The sequence below is a fragment of the Amblyomma mixtum genome, chromosome 3 (assembly GCF_055824585.1).
Source record: "Amblyomma mixtum isolate Tamu chromosome 3, ASM5582458v1, whole genome shotgun sequence".
In the NCBI taxonomy this organism is placed as follows: domain Eukaryota; kingdom Metazoa; phylum Arthropoda; class Arachnida; order Ixodida; family Ixodidae; genus Amblyomma; species Amblyomma mixtum.
The window spans coordinates 106,948,227-106,959,165 of NC_143014.1; the positions used below are offsets into that span (position 1 = coordinate 106,948,227).

At 48.9% G+C, this 10,939-nt stretch overlaps 1 protein-coding gene across 3 annotated transcripts in view; it reads right to left on the reverse strand.

The window, feature by feature from the left end:
- Positions 1 to 10,939, reverse strand: part of Dip-B (Dipeptidase B) — a 69,141-nt gene that overhangs the window by 42,737 nt on the left and 15,465 nt on the right. The window contains exons 1-2 of one of the 3 annotated variants that reach the window (XM_089580563.1): positions 3,854 to 3,899; positions 2,965 to 3,045 (exon numbers count right to left, since the gene is read on the reverse strand). The exons of 1 other annotated variant lie outside the window; for it this stretch is intronic. The gene's annotated coding sequence lies outside the window, so the exon portion shown is untranslated. Of the gene's footprint in view, positions 1 to 2,964; positions 3,046 to 3,853; positions 3,900 to 10,939 lie in introns of those variants that run through there. One more of the 3 variants, XM_089580561.1, reaches the window with a different exon arrangement.

The window sequence follows — 10,939 nt, forward strand, 5'->3', positions numbered from 1 at the left end:
CTGCATGCGTTGTTCCTCGTACTGCGAGAGTTGCGACGTACAAAGCGTGTCAGCCGACCTTGAGAATCAGATTCAACAGGTACTACTCTGCGTTCGTGTCCACGAACAACTACGGCCGCGACTGTGTCGTCTCCCACTGTTTTCCACAAGACCACAAGCTCGCAGCGCAACCGCTCGCTGCTGTGACAAAGAATTCAAGCCGACTAAAGCAAGCTTACTCTGCTCGAAACACTTTCGTAAAAGCGGCTACAGGCAGAGCTTGTCCTAGTGTGATCTCTGGAGATTTCTGTCGAAAAGGCGCGGCTGAACCATGACACAGTTCCATCGATTTCCTCGCGCATAAGAGGCGTGTCACCATTCCGAAGAAGCGCCTCTTTTAAAAGTAGAAACATGCTCATTTAGCCCCTGAAGAAACCTTATAGAGGCTTAAGCATGTGTCGCTCTTCTCAGCTTAGGTGCGGCCAGACCACCTGAGACGTACTCAGCAAGGCTCGGTTAGTGATTTTATACTCGGTTCGACGTCTCCAAGCAAGCAAGCAAGCAAGCAAGCAGAGCAAAGCACAATAAAGCAAAGCAAGCAAGCATCGAAGCTCTTCATATGCGGCATCTCGTTTAATCCTAGCTAAGCAATTAAAATGAAAGCGTTTGACGTTGATTTCGGATGCAAATTTATGAGTGAAATGAATGCCAACCGAGTTTTTGCAAAAAAACACCGCAACCTCACTCGGTTTCTTCATCAAGTTGTGGCAGCGGGCGAGTTGCAGCTAGCTTGGCTTTTAAACACACATATAGTTGGCAACTACTTCACTGAACCTAAACTGCAAATCTAGAAAGGGCGAACGTTTCCGAGGCAGCGATTAATGTTTTCTGGCATCTGCTGAACGCGCCAGGAGTGAAGCGTATTTGTGCGCGTATTTGGCTTGGTTTCCAGCGCACCATGATTGCGTCACTATCTTGTGGTCACATGCCTCGCAGTGCTTGGCCACTGCGCTTCGCTAATTTTGACACCAACTTTGTGCTCCTTCATCGTTCACTTGAAATACTTTCTTGCCCCAACCTGCAACGCCGGGTACTGAGAACAAGATTTAGACAGTGCTTTGGGCCTTTTCTTTAGGATGACGCTCTTCCGGGCGAGCCAGGAGGCGTCCGGTGGTGGTAATTGACTTGAGTATTGTTCGCACCCCTTCCTTTCCGAGAATACGAGCCGATGATGTGCTGGCACCTTTTACGCATGGTCTGTATCGCGTCTTTGACGCTGGCGTATGCTTGTGCTAGGCATAGAATTTTTTGCTTGTGTCTTTTTTGGTTTCAGGCGATACGTGGAATGAGCAAACTGTAGTATCCTTTTCTTCGGTGGTCAGTAAAAAAAAATAGTCGCCGTATTCGCTTTTACAACGACACGGAAAGCTGCGGTCTGCCCTCAACGCAGCGCCGGATCCGCATCGGCAGCTTCTCCAGTCCTCAAAGTGACGTCACGACCTCTCTTGACCAATCACGGGCGGCGGCGCGCCGCGCGGCGTGCCCCGCGACACAGGCCGCATATTTCGGCTAAAAAAGACAATTCGCGCTTGTTTTTGCCTTAATTGGATGCGATATTCCAGTATACAGCATGAAAAACTATAGGATGCCGCTGCCAGCCCGATTTTCAGAAAAAGTGCTTCAGTCTCCCTTTAATGCCTCATCGTTGTCGACAGAAGGTTGACAACAGAGGTGTCACCCTTCTGGAATCGTGCCAGCTGTGGCCTCTCCTCCGCGCAGCGGCGCAACCTTCTCTTCTCCTTAGCAACCGGCGCGCCAGTGGGCGGCGCAGCTATGCATAGCAACCGTGACGTCACACAGTAGCGGTAGAACGAGCGCGCGCGCGTCGGCAGTGGTAGCTGCACTGCCGCTCCGTCGCCGGACGTCTCGTTGCAAGGAAATGGCTTAAATTCATGGACAGTCTCGTTGCAGTTGAGTAAGTGAGACGCACGGCTCCGAAGATTCCGCGCCAAGCGGTTCGAAGAAGCGGCAGTGGGTTGACCACAAGGCTTTCGCCACGCACACTTTAGAATTTCCAAAGTGTCAAGTGTATTTTTTTTTTACGCCATTGTTCCTTCATCCACGACGCTACTTCGGCCGCTGATATCATGGTCTTCGTTTCTCCTCTGAATCCGGTGATGAGTCGATGCCGACAACGGAAACAGCCCTTGCTCTTTCCTTTCGCTTTCCCCGGGCTGCATATGGAAATATGGAAGGACTGTGATATGACCAATCATCGGCTGCTTACGCGGCGCGTAGCCCCCGCAACAGCGCTACAGCGACCCCCTCTTCCCGTCCTCTACCGGTCGCGGTCGGAACGATGCAGGGGTTCGTCGTCACATTTCCAGCTCATCGGCGAATGAATGCACACGGCCCCTTCCCATCAGGGCTCAGGTGCAGCCCCCGGCTGGTGCTGATCACGTCATCCCCGGCGGTGGTGTGGGACAAAGCACGATCTCATTGGACGCTCCTCGGCGGAATTTTACTCTATGCGTAGCTACTATGACGGGCTTCAACTGTGCATTTCCAGTCGGAATGCTGCAGAGCATCAAAGGGGGCACATGGTAGTATTGCTGTACACTGAAAGATACGGTTAGTCTGGTAGTTATTTCCTGTTATAGCATTTAAATGCCTGCTTCTAATGAAACCGTGTTCCGTTAAAGGCCGGGTCCGTTTTAGACTGTCATAGAGTGAGTTCAGTTCAGTGAGTTCAGTAAGAAGTCAGGCAAAACATCACAGTAGTGCGGGTATTAGATCGCCCAGCGTATTGGGTAAGCTGGGCCCAAACGATTGGTTTCAGCAACACTCGGCGCGATCCGTTTCCAGTGTTAAATCGGGCACACTCATAGCCGCTCCTGCCAACATTTTGAAGGAACGGTTTTTCCTGAGGACTCTGCATGCTTGAGGTCACTGAAAGCGATAGCATCAAAGGTCGCTGCCACTTGCGATTTAAAGGGAGTTGCTGGCACGGATTCCCGGGCGACTTCAGAACAGCAGGTGGTGCAGCCTCCCGCAAGCGAGGAAGGTCTGAAAATGGTTGGAAACATGAAATTAATGACTAGAGCGTTTAATACGTGTTCGCTATCACGCCGCGATAGCAATGCTCTCATACGAGCAGGGTCCTTGCGGCGAAATTCTCTACAGCCTTAGAGAGTTTTAGCATATTTTAGCATAGCGTAGACGTATACCACACACCTGCTGCGTACGCGCAGTGACAGCTGCGCGTTCGGAGCAGCCATCCGGCTTACGTGCATGCTAATACGACTCCACTCTGCTAAAACTCTCTAATTCCGCGGGCTTTCTGTTGCCCTAATCCATGCAACAGAAACTACAAGATGCAAACTTCTAAATTATAAGTTTCATTGACCACTCTACAGAAATTTCACCTATAATTTCAAACTTGACGCGTCAATTAAGTTTTGGAACTTATTTATTTCATAATACAATAATGAATAGTACAAAAACACTTAGAATTGCCTTATTGAGTGGCCAAACACGTGGTTTAACAAGCTGCGTCCTCGCATAATGCGCCGCTTTATTTTTAACTCTGACTCAAGTTCTGTGGTGCACTCCCTATACCCGCTGTCAGAATAATATTAAATGCAGCTAAGCACCTCATTCTTCGTTCTACTGCCGGCTTTGAGCCAGTACGCGGTGTTCGATTAGCTGCACCCTCTTTTCTTAAAATCTCACTTAAGGGAACAATTGACGTTATGTCGTTTGAGGCGCGAGAATCGAACCTTAAACCTCCGTAGGGGCGGGAGCCAAAATGCCAGTAGTCTACGACAGCATCTTGAAATGGACGCGCGAATCGGACCGCACCCTCCGAACTCACCTGGCGTGCTCCGTCCCCGCGGATAGACTGCCAGCAGGGACGGAGGCCGGCCGCTCGCGCTACGTCTCAGATTCATGACGAGATGCCGAAGGGATCGCTTTTCTACCCTCGCCGGATGCAATCTACACGGCAGCTGCTCTCGGAAAGGAGCGTCACATTCAGGGGGATCCCGTATCGCGAGCGGCCCTAATAAAAAAAAAAAGAGAGAGAAAAGAACCGCGTTCCGCACTACCACTACGTATCTGCTAGAACAATGGAGAAAGAAGCACGGCACTGATGCGAAAATAGTTTCACTAAAAGTGCTCTGCGCGCGTACCGTTCTCCGATGCTGCGCAAGAGAGCGAAGGCACGTGCGAGGTGCGCTCGTAAAAAGAATATCGCTAACGACTATGGAAATATCTTATTTCTTACTCGTTTTTTATCGGCAGCAAAGAGAAAATAAAAATTAAGGCGCCCACTTATAAGCTGACGTTAGTTAGAAAATCAAAAAATATATAAAGAACGGACGAGACTGCGCTAGCACATTCCATTCCCCCAGTGATTCTCAAAGGTGGGCTACGGTTCTGTCGCTCACGGACTGCAAGACGATACATCAGACGCAGTTATATTTTTCAGGGCTGCAGGAAGTGCAAAATGAGAGCCGTGGTATAAGCACGCACGTTATCCACGACGTCGGGATAGCGCAGGACGCAGCCGTCCAGATACGGCAATATTGACTACAGCCTAAAACAAATAAAAAGAAATATGCATCTACAAAGCCCCCCCCCCCCCCCCTTTTTTTTGCGCCTACCTCTTTTTATTCATATTTTTGCGCTGTTTAAGCAAGGAGGAGAATGAAGAAGAAAAAAACACAACAGGACGCAGACGTGTTCTCGTTACTCGCCCCAAGTACGGATGATTTAATCGCTACCTATATTCACTACACGACTACTATCGACTTCATAATGTCATAATGCGGTTGTGTTCGTTACTGTATAATTCTCGCACAGAGTTAGGGCTGCAATGACGCCTTTGGCAGGCGCATTGCAGAATGGTAATAAGCCATCCTAACATTCTGAGGTTGTACAAAGCAGAGGAAGAGAATTGGAACACTTAGAAAAAACTTCGATAGGAAGGCAATGCACCCCAGTCTACCATTGTTCGTGACTGGTAAGATGTACAGTCGTGGAAGAAAAGATATATTTTTCAGTTTTCTAGTATAAATTCAAAATACCCCCGGAATATCCCTCGGTAAATATCATCCGGAAAAATCCCCGGAGGACTCGTTGGGGGCGTAACTGTTTGCCTTTAGTAAGATTTTCATTTTCGTCGTATCATGGGCACTTCCTATTGCGCTCATTTTCCGTCTGTACTAAACTATGATTAATTTGCCATATGTTCAAGCAACATATTCGGCGGCTACAGTTATTACTGCATATATTAATACGGAATGGGCGGTGTGCGAGGCGCACGTAACGTCACACTATACCAGCTTTCAATGCAATTCACAGTAGCGCATGTCCACGGCTTAGCAACTTTCGAAGAGGTTTACATTCAGGGGAGGTTTGGTTTTCCGCTCATCCCCGGGGCACCCCGTATCGAGCAGCCAAATTGTCGAGAAAGAAATTGCTCGCGCGACTCGAAAAACCTCTGACTGTCTTTTATCGGCATTTACTGTGATTTTGCTTCGGTACCAGGCTCTGCAGTGGCTTAATGCTCTGTGAGACGCCATGTGCAATGTGCTGGGCTAAACGGAGAGAGCCAAGCTCAAAACTCGCATATCAGTGAAGAGAATTGGGCTGCCAGGATGAGGTAGGCAAAAGAACACCTGCATGGTGTGCGTATGCGACCAACTGAAAAGAGTGAGTTCGTTAGACGAATCAAAGTTCTGGTCGTGTGTGAGTGATGTGATCCGCCGCCCCAAACGCAGTCGATATGGACCTCGTCATCAGGTTCCCACGTTAAACCATAAAGAGGCGGGAACGTAATGGCACGGAGCTGATTTTGGAGTTGGATTCGTTCATCTAATTCAAAGTACCGTAAGCAAAGAGATACATCAGATAATTTTTGAAAAGGTGATGCTTCCTTAGACATGGAAAGACTTGGAATCTGGATACGTGTTTTTAAAGAACAACGACCCGAAGCACTCTCCTCGGCTTATGAAAAAATGGTTGAAGAAAAGCGTGGACCTTATGGAGTGGCCAAGCCGGTCTACTTAACAATAACTGAATTCAACATGTTTGGGTAGGCTTCACGCGTCGCCCGAGGGACAAAAAAGCCAGATGTGCCTAGGAGCAATTCGACCAGCAACTACACAAGTGGAGAAATATACGGGTGTTTTTTTTTTTTTTTCAGAAGGTCCAAAATTTTTAAAAAAAGGTAAATTGCTTTAGATTTGTTTTAGCATTGGGGCTATACTGGAGGCTAAGGCGGGCGCCAGGCAAGAGGAAAACTGCTTTAATTAGTTCGCTGATTAACTAAATATGTTAATAAACTTTTCAAAATTTTATTTTAGGGGTTATGTTGTATTCGCAGAACTGGAGATCGTCCTCCATACAGTCCAACCGAGAAGAAACAATTTTAATTAAAAATTTTTCACGCACGTTACGAGGCGCGAAAAAGTCACCCTGGTAGGCATCTTCACACCGTAACTCAGCGGCGGTGAGCGCCTCTGACGTAGTTCGCTCCGCCCTACGCTTCGCGTCACACGGCTGATATCACCTGAAAGCCCGGACGGGCGGCCTGCGCTATCGCTGCTTGTTTCGCTTCGCTCCGCGGCCTCACGGAATATCGCGTTGGAACAAAAACGCATTGACACAAAGCGCAGGGCGGAGCGAACTACGTCACAGGTGCTCACAGACACTGTGCTACAGTGTGAAGGTGCCTACCAGGGTGACTTTTTCTCGCTTCGTAACGCGCGCAAAAAATTTTTTCATGAACATTTTTTTTCTTGGTTGGACTGTTGGAAGACGGTCTCCAATTCTACTAATACAACATATCCCCTAAAATAAAAATTATAAAAGTTAATTAACGTATTCAGTTAATCAGCGAACTAATCAAAATAGTTTGCTTCTTGCCTGGCGTTCGCCGTAGCCCTCAGTATAGCCCCAGAGTTAAAATAAATCTAAAGGAATTTACCTTTCTTTAAAAATTTTGGACCTTCTAAAAAAAAACACCCGGCAGAGTAGACGTTCAATGACTCTTAAGTCTTTTGTGTATAGTCTTTGAAATTAAGACAAAACAAAACTAGACTGACTCAGTACCATACAATAAAAAAGAAAACATGACGTACACAGAAATGTATACTCTCTGCTCAGACAGCGTAACAATATACAGCCCGTTATACGGTCATGCAAAATATGTTAACAAAATGAAAGCCATGAAATGACACATGGCTGGTAACTAAATATAACACGGTGGGTAGCATAACCGTATTGACCGCGTTAGTCCGCACTTCAGGGGACCGGTAGAAATTTCTGAATTATCCGAAGGCCGAATTATTTGGGGAAAAAAAAACTGCCGAAAATGCCAATATGCGATGAAGTCTTGCGAACAAAGATGCGCCATCGCGCAAACAACGAAAACACCGTGACGAGAGCGCAGTTTTGACGTGCTGGAAGAACGGCGCGGCCATAAGTGAGGGGAACGCACATAGACAGTTTCTAAAAATAAAAATGTGACCAACGACGCGCCAGTCGCCGTCCGAAAGCGGCGCGCAGCTGGGTTCGGCGGCCGACAGCTGCCGTCGCCGCGCCTGGCCGTGACGCTCAGAAACCGAAACTAAGCGGCCGGGTAATTTTTTAGCCTAGTGAGAGCGCTCCAATCCGCATGTCGTTACACGCACACAAAAGGTGCGCGGGTTGCAATACATCATGCAATTGGCGGGATTTTTACGCGATCACTAGCACTACAGGGTGATACCTCAACACGACCCCCCTTCGGAGCCCCTGGCGAAATTCCCGCTTATCATGGTTGACCAAAACTAGACAGCAGGGCTCACGCCCCAAGTGTTGTCAAGGTGGCAGGACGAGTGCCATCGGTATGGGCGTTAAGTATATAACACATTAAAAAACCCCAGGCGGTCGAAATTCCCGAGGCCCTTTACCATGGCGTCCCTCATAGCCTGAGTCGCTTTGGGGCGTTAAACCCATATAAGCCCAAACATTATGGAATGATCAAATAAAAAACCGCGCGCTTTCTCATTGTGATTTTCCGAAACGGGTGGTCGGTCATCTTGTCCTGTCCATGGCAGGTGCCGCGACGTCCGAGTTCGAATTTCTCGGCTCCCCGGCGTGGAATGATAAGGATGGAACTGGCTGCGGAGTGCATCAAGAACTGCTTCTGCAAGGCAGCGTTTAGGGAGCCAGGAACGATGGAGGACGCATATGAACATGCGGCAACGCGTCGTCGATGCGCAGCTCGCCCGGCCTGGCACGCTGCCTGTGATATGACTTCATGGGTTCGGATGATGACGCCGACATCGGAAGGGCATACACTGACGAAAATAATAGCATTCAAAGTACAGGAACCCTGGCAATGCCAGGAATCTGATGAGAAAGTTGACGAGTGGGATGACCTGCCGTCTGCTATCTTGAGCGCTTCCACCACGATTAGTTATATCGCGTCCCTAAACCAGCTTGTCGGTAGCAAGGGTGCCGGCGACGACCATTTCGCCGCGTTGGAGAGCTTAGAAAGCACTGTAATAGGGTTTCGTTCAAATAGGCAGACACGCAAAAAGGATTTACTCTGTCCGACTTAGTAGTTTCGGCTGTAACATGGGGAGTCCGCTTACTGCGAACCTCGGATAGAACGAACGCAATCCGCGCGACCACCAAGTGCGTTAAAAGTGGGCTCAACTGCAAAATATTTGTCGCCGAGCATGGCTGAGCTTCATTTATTCATTGCAAGCGCCAGATTTTCTTGAATATTTGTAAACTATGCGCACTGTGATGTCGAAATCCGGCTTTAGTGGGCCGCTTCCGCACAATTCCAATAGCGTAGAGCTACATGCTCGCAGAAATAAAGCTTCATGCTTCCTCGTGGTGTCTGTAAAAGCATCGCGTGGGCTTTAGTTTCTGGCATTGCAAAAGTCGGCCTTCAATCACCAGCGCTCAGGTGAGTACTCTGCCGTCCTCGCATGAGACATGCGGGCGCCGAGGTCACATTTAGACGGATGGCTCCGACCCTTCCACTCCTTTGTCGGCGCCTTGTTGTCACAGGAAGTTTGTCTGTAGCACAATTCAATGCCTGCCACATGACGACGCCTGCAGGGTCACAACTTTCCACCTTTAGCGCCGTAAACATCTTTCAAAAGGGCAGGGCTGTTAAGAAATATTCTTTCAGAGCCTAAACGCCACCCAACGCCTTTGCACTCGTGAGAAAATGGAGGAAGCTACAGAGGTTCGCTTTATTGCAGTGCACATCAAACTGACTAACGGAACATTAATGAAGAGTAGAATCGTTCCTTACATCTCTCGTTACAGAAGGAGCTGCCACCTGGCATATCCTAGTAAGGTGGTAGTGTGGCTTGTGATTTGAGCAGCTTTCACAATTTCATACTCATTTCCCATTGGAATGCCTGATTCCCCCTTGTGCGGAGAGTTCGCCCGAGCAAAGAATAACACGCATCACTATAGTATGCTACTGTGCACGCATCGACACACATACTGCCTCCAAAGACAAACAAAAGCGCGATCTGGCCTCTCGTCAGCCTAGAATGCTACAGTGCCAATAACCTTGTTTACTGGAGCTCGACGTTGCGGGTCGGGTCGGGCCGCGCCAGATGTCTACCAGTAAACTGAGAAAAAACCAGTCACACAAGACGACGGACAAGAAGAGAGTACACACCACAACGACTGGTGTGTACTCTCAACAACATTTCAACCCTTCTGTCTACCAGTAGCCCGACCCCACCGCGTTGTTTTCTGTCGGGCAGAGATCGGCGCTACCCCTAGCGTCGAGCAAGCAAACCACACGCATGCTAGAGGAGGAGGAACGCCCAGACGAAAAGTTCCCTTTCCCGACTACTGCTCTTTCCGGTCGGTTGGTTCGCCCGTTCACTTGCGCGCTCTCTTCGAGGCCGGCAGCGGCTCGCTTTGATTTCCAATGGGTGTCTCCGCTGCTGTGTTGAGCTTCATGTTATGTTTGAATCAGCTCTATTTCATGCCGAGTTTAGTTTCATGGATGAATGTGCACAACATGCTTGGCGTGGCGATGTACCATCAAAACGTTCCCTTCCGCCGCTTCCGAAGCCTCACGTCGGAATGGTCTCGTTCAAGACTGAGCGACGACTGGTCCGATCCGAACAGCTCCTAAAATCCACGAATAAATTACCTGGGAGGTCACACAAGGACGACTTTTTCAATACTTACAAGCGTGAACCATTTCTTCATGTTCTTCCAGCAGGTGCGCAGCTGTTCCCATGTAAAATTATAACCCATACCGCGCATTTCCCGCTCCAATTCTTTATATACGTCTTGATTTCACTGGCGCTTGCTGTAGAGTGCTTCGCTCACGCTTTTAGCTTTTATAAGCGTCAAGAAACATTGAAGGGAATCTTCGCTCCACGCCGCGCGCGCGCTCGTACTCGTCATGGTACTCGTACTTGCTGCCATTTTGCCTCAATACGTGACCAGAAAAATTATCTCCGAGTTCTTGCGCCAGCCAGACCAGAGAGGAGGCAGAGTTCGGCAAAGTCAACCCACCCCCTGCAGTCGGTCTGGCCCAGCTGTTTGTGTTTTTTTTTCCTTATCTTTTTTGTCGTCACTTGGCCCCCTGTGGGTAGCCAACCAGATATCATCCGGATACATCTCTGCTCTTCTTCGCCTGGCCTTCAGCGACAAGCGCCTGCGTCCTAGGTGTTAGACTGATGATGGCGTGTCACCTCGAATCAAGGAATGCTGTGGGCACTCTGTCGAGCTGATTCTTGTCGTGAGGATGCCTTAATTATTAGCGACCATTTTAAGTCGCGAGCTGCATTAACTGCTCTCTTCAGCGCAGCGACACAGCGCGCTTAAGCCTTCTCAATGCGACGTCTTCCGTGCGCTCAACGCCAACCAACGTAGGACCACCAACGCAAACTCCTTGTAATCTGATTGCCCTGTCATG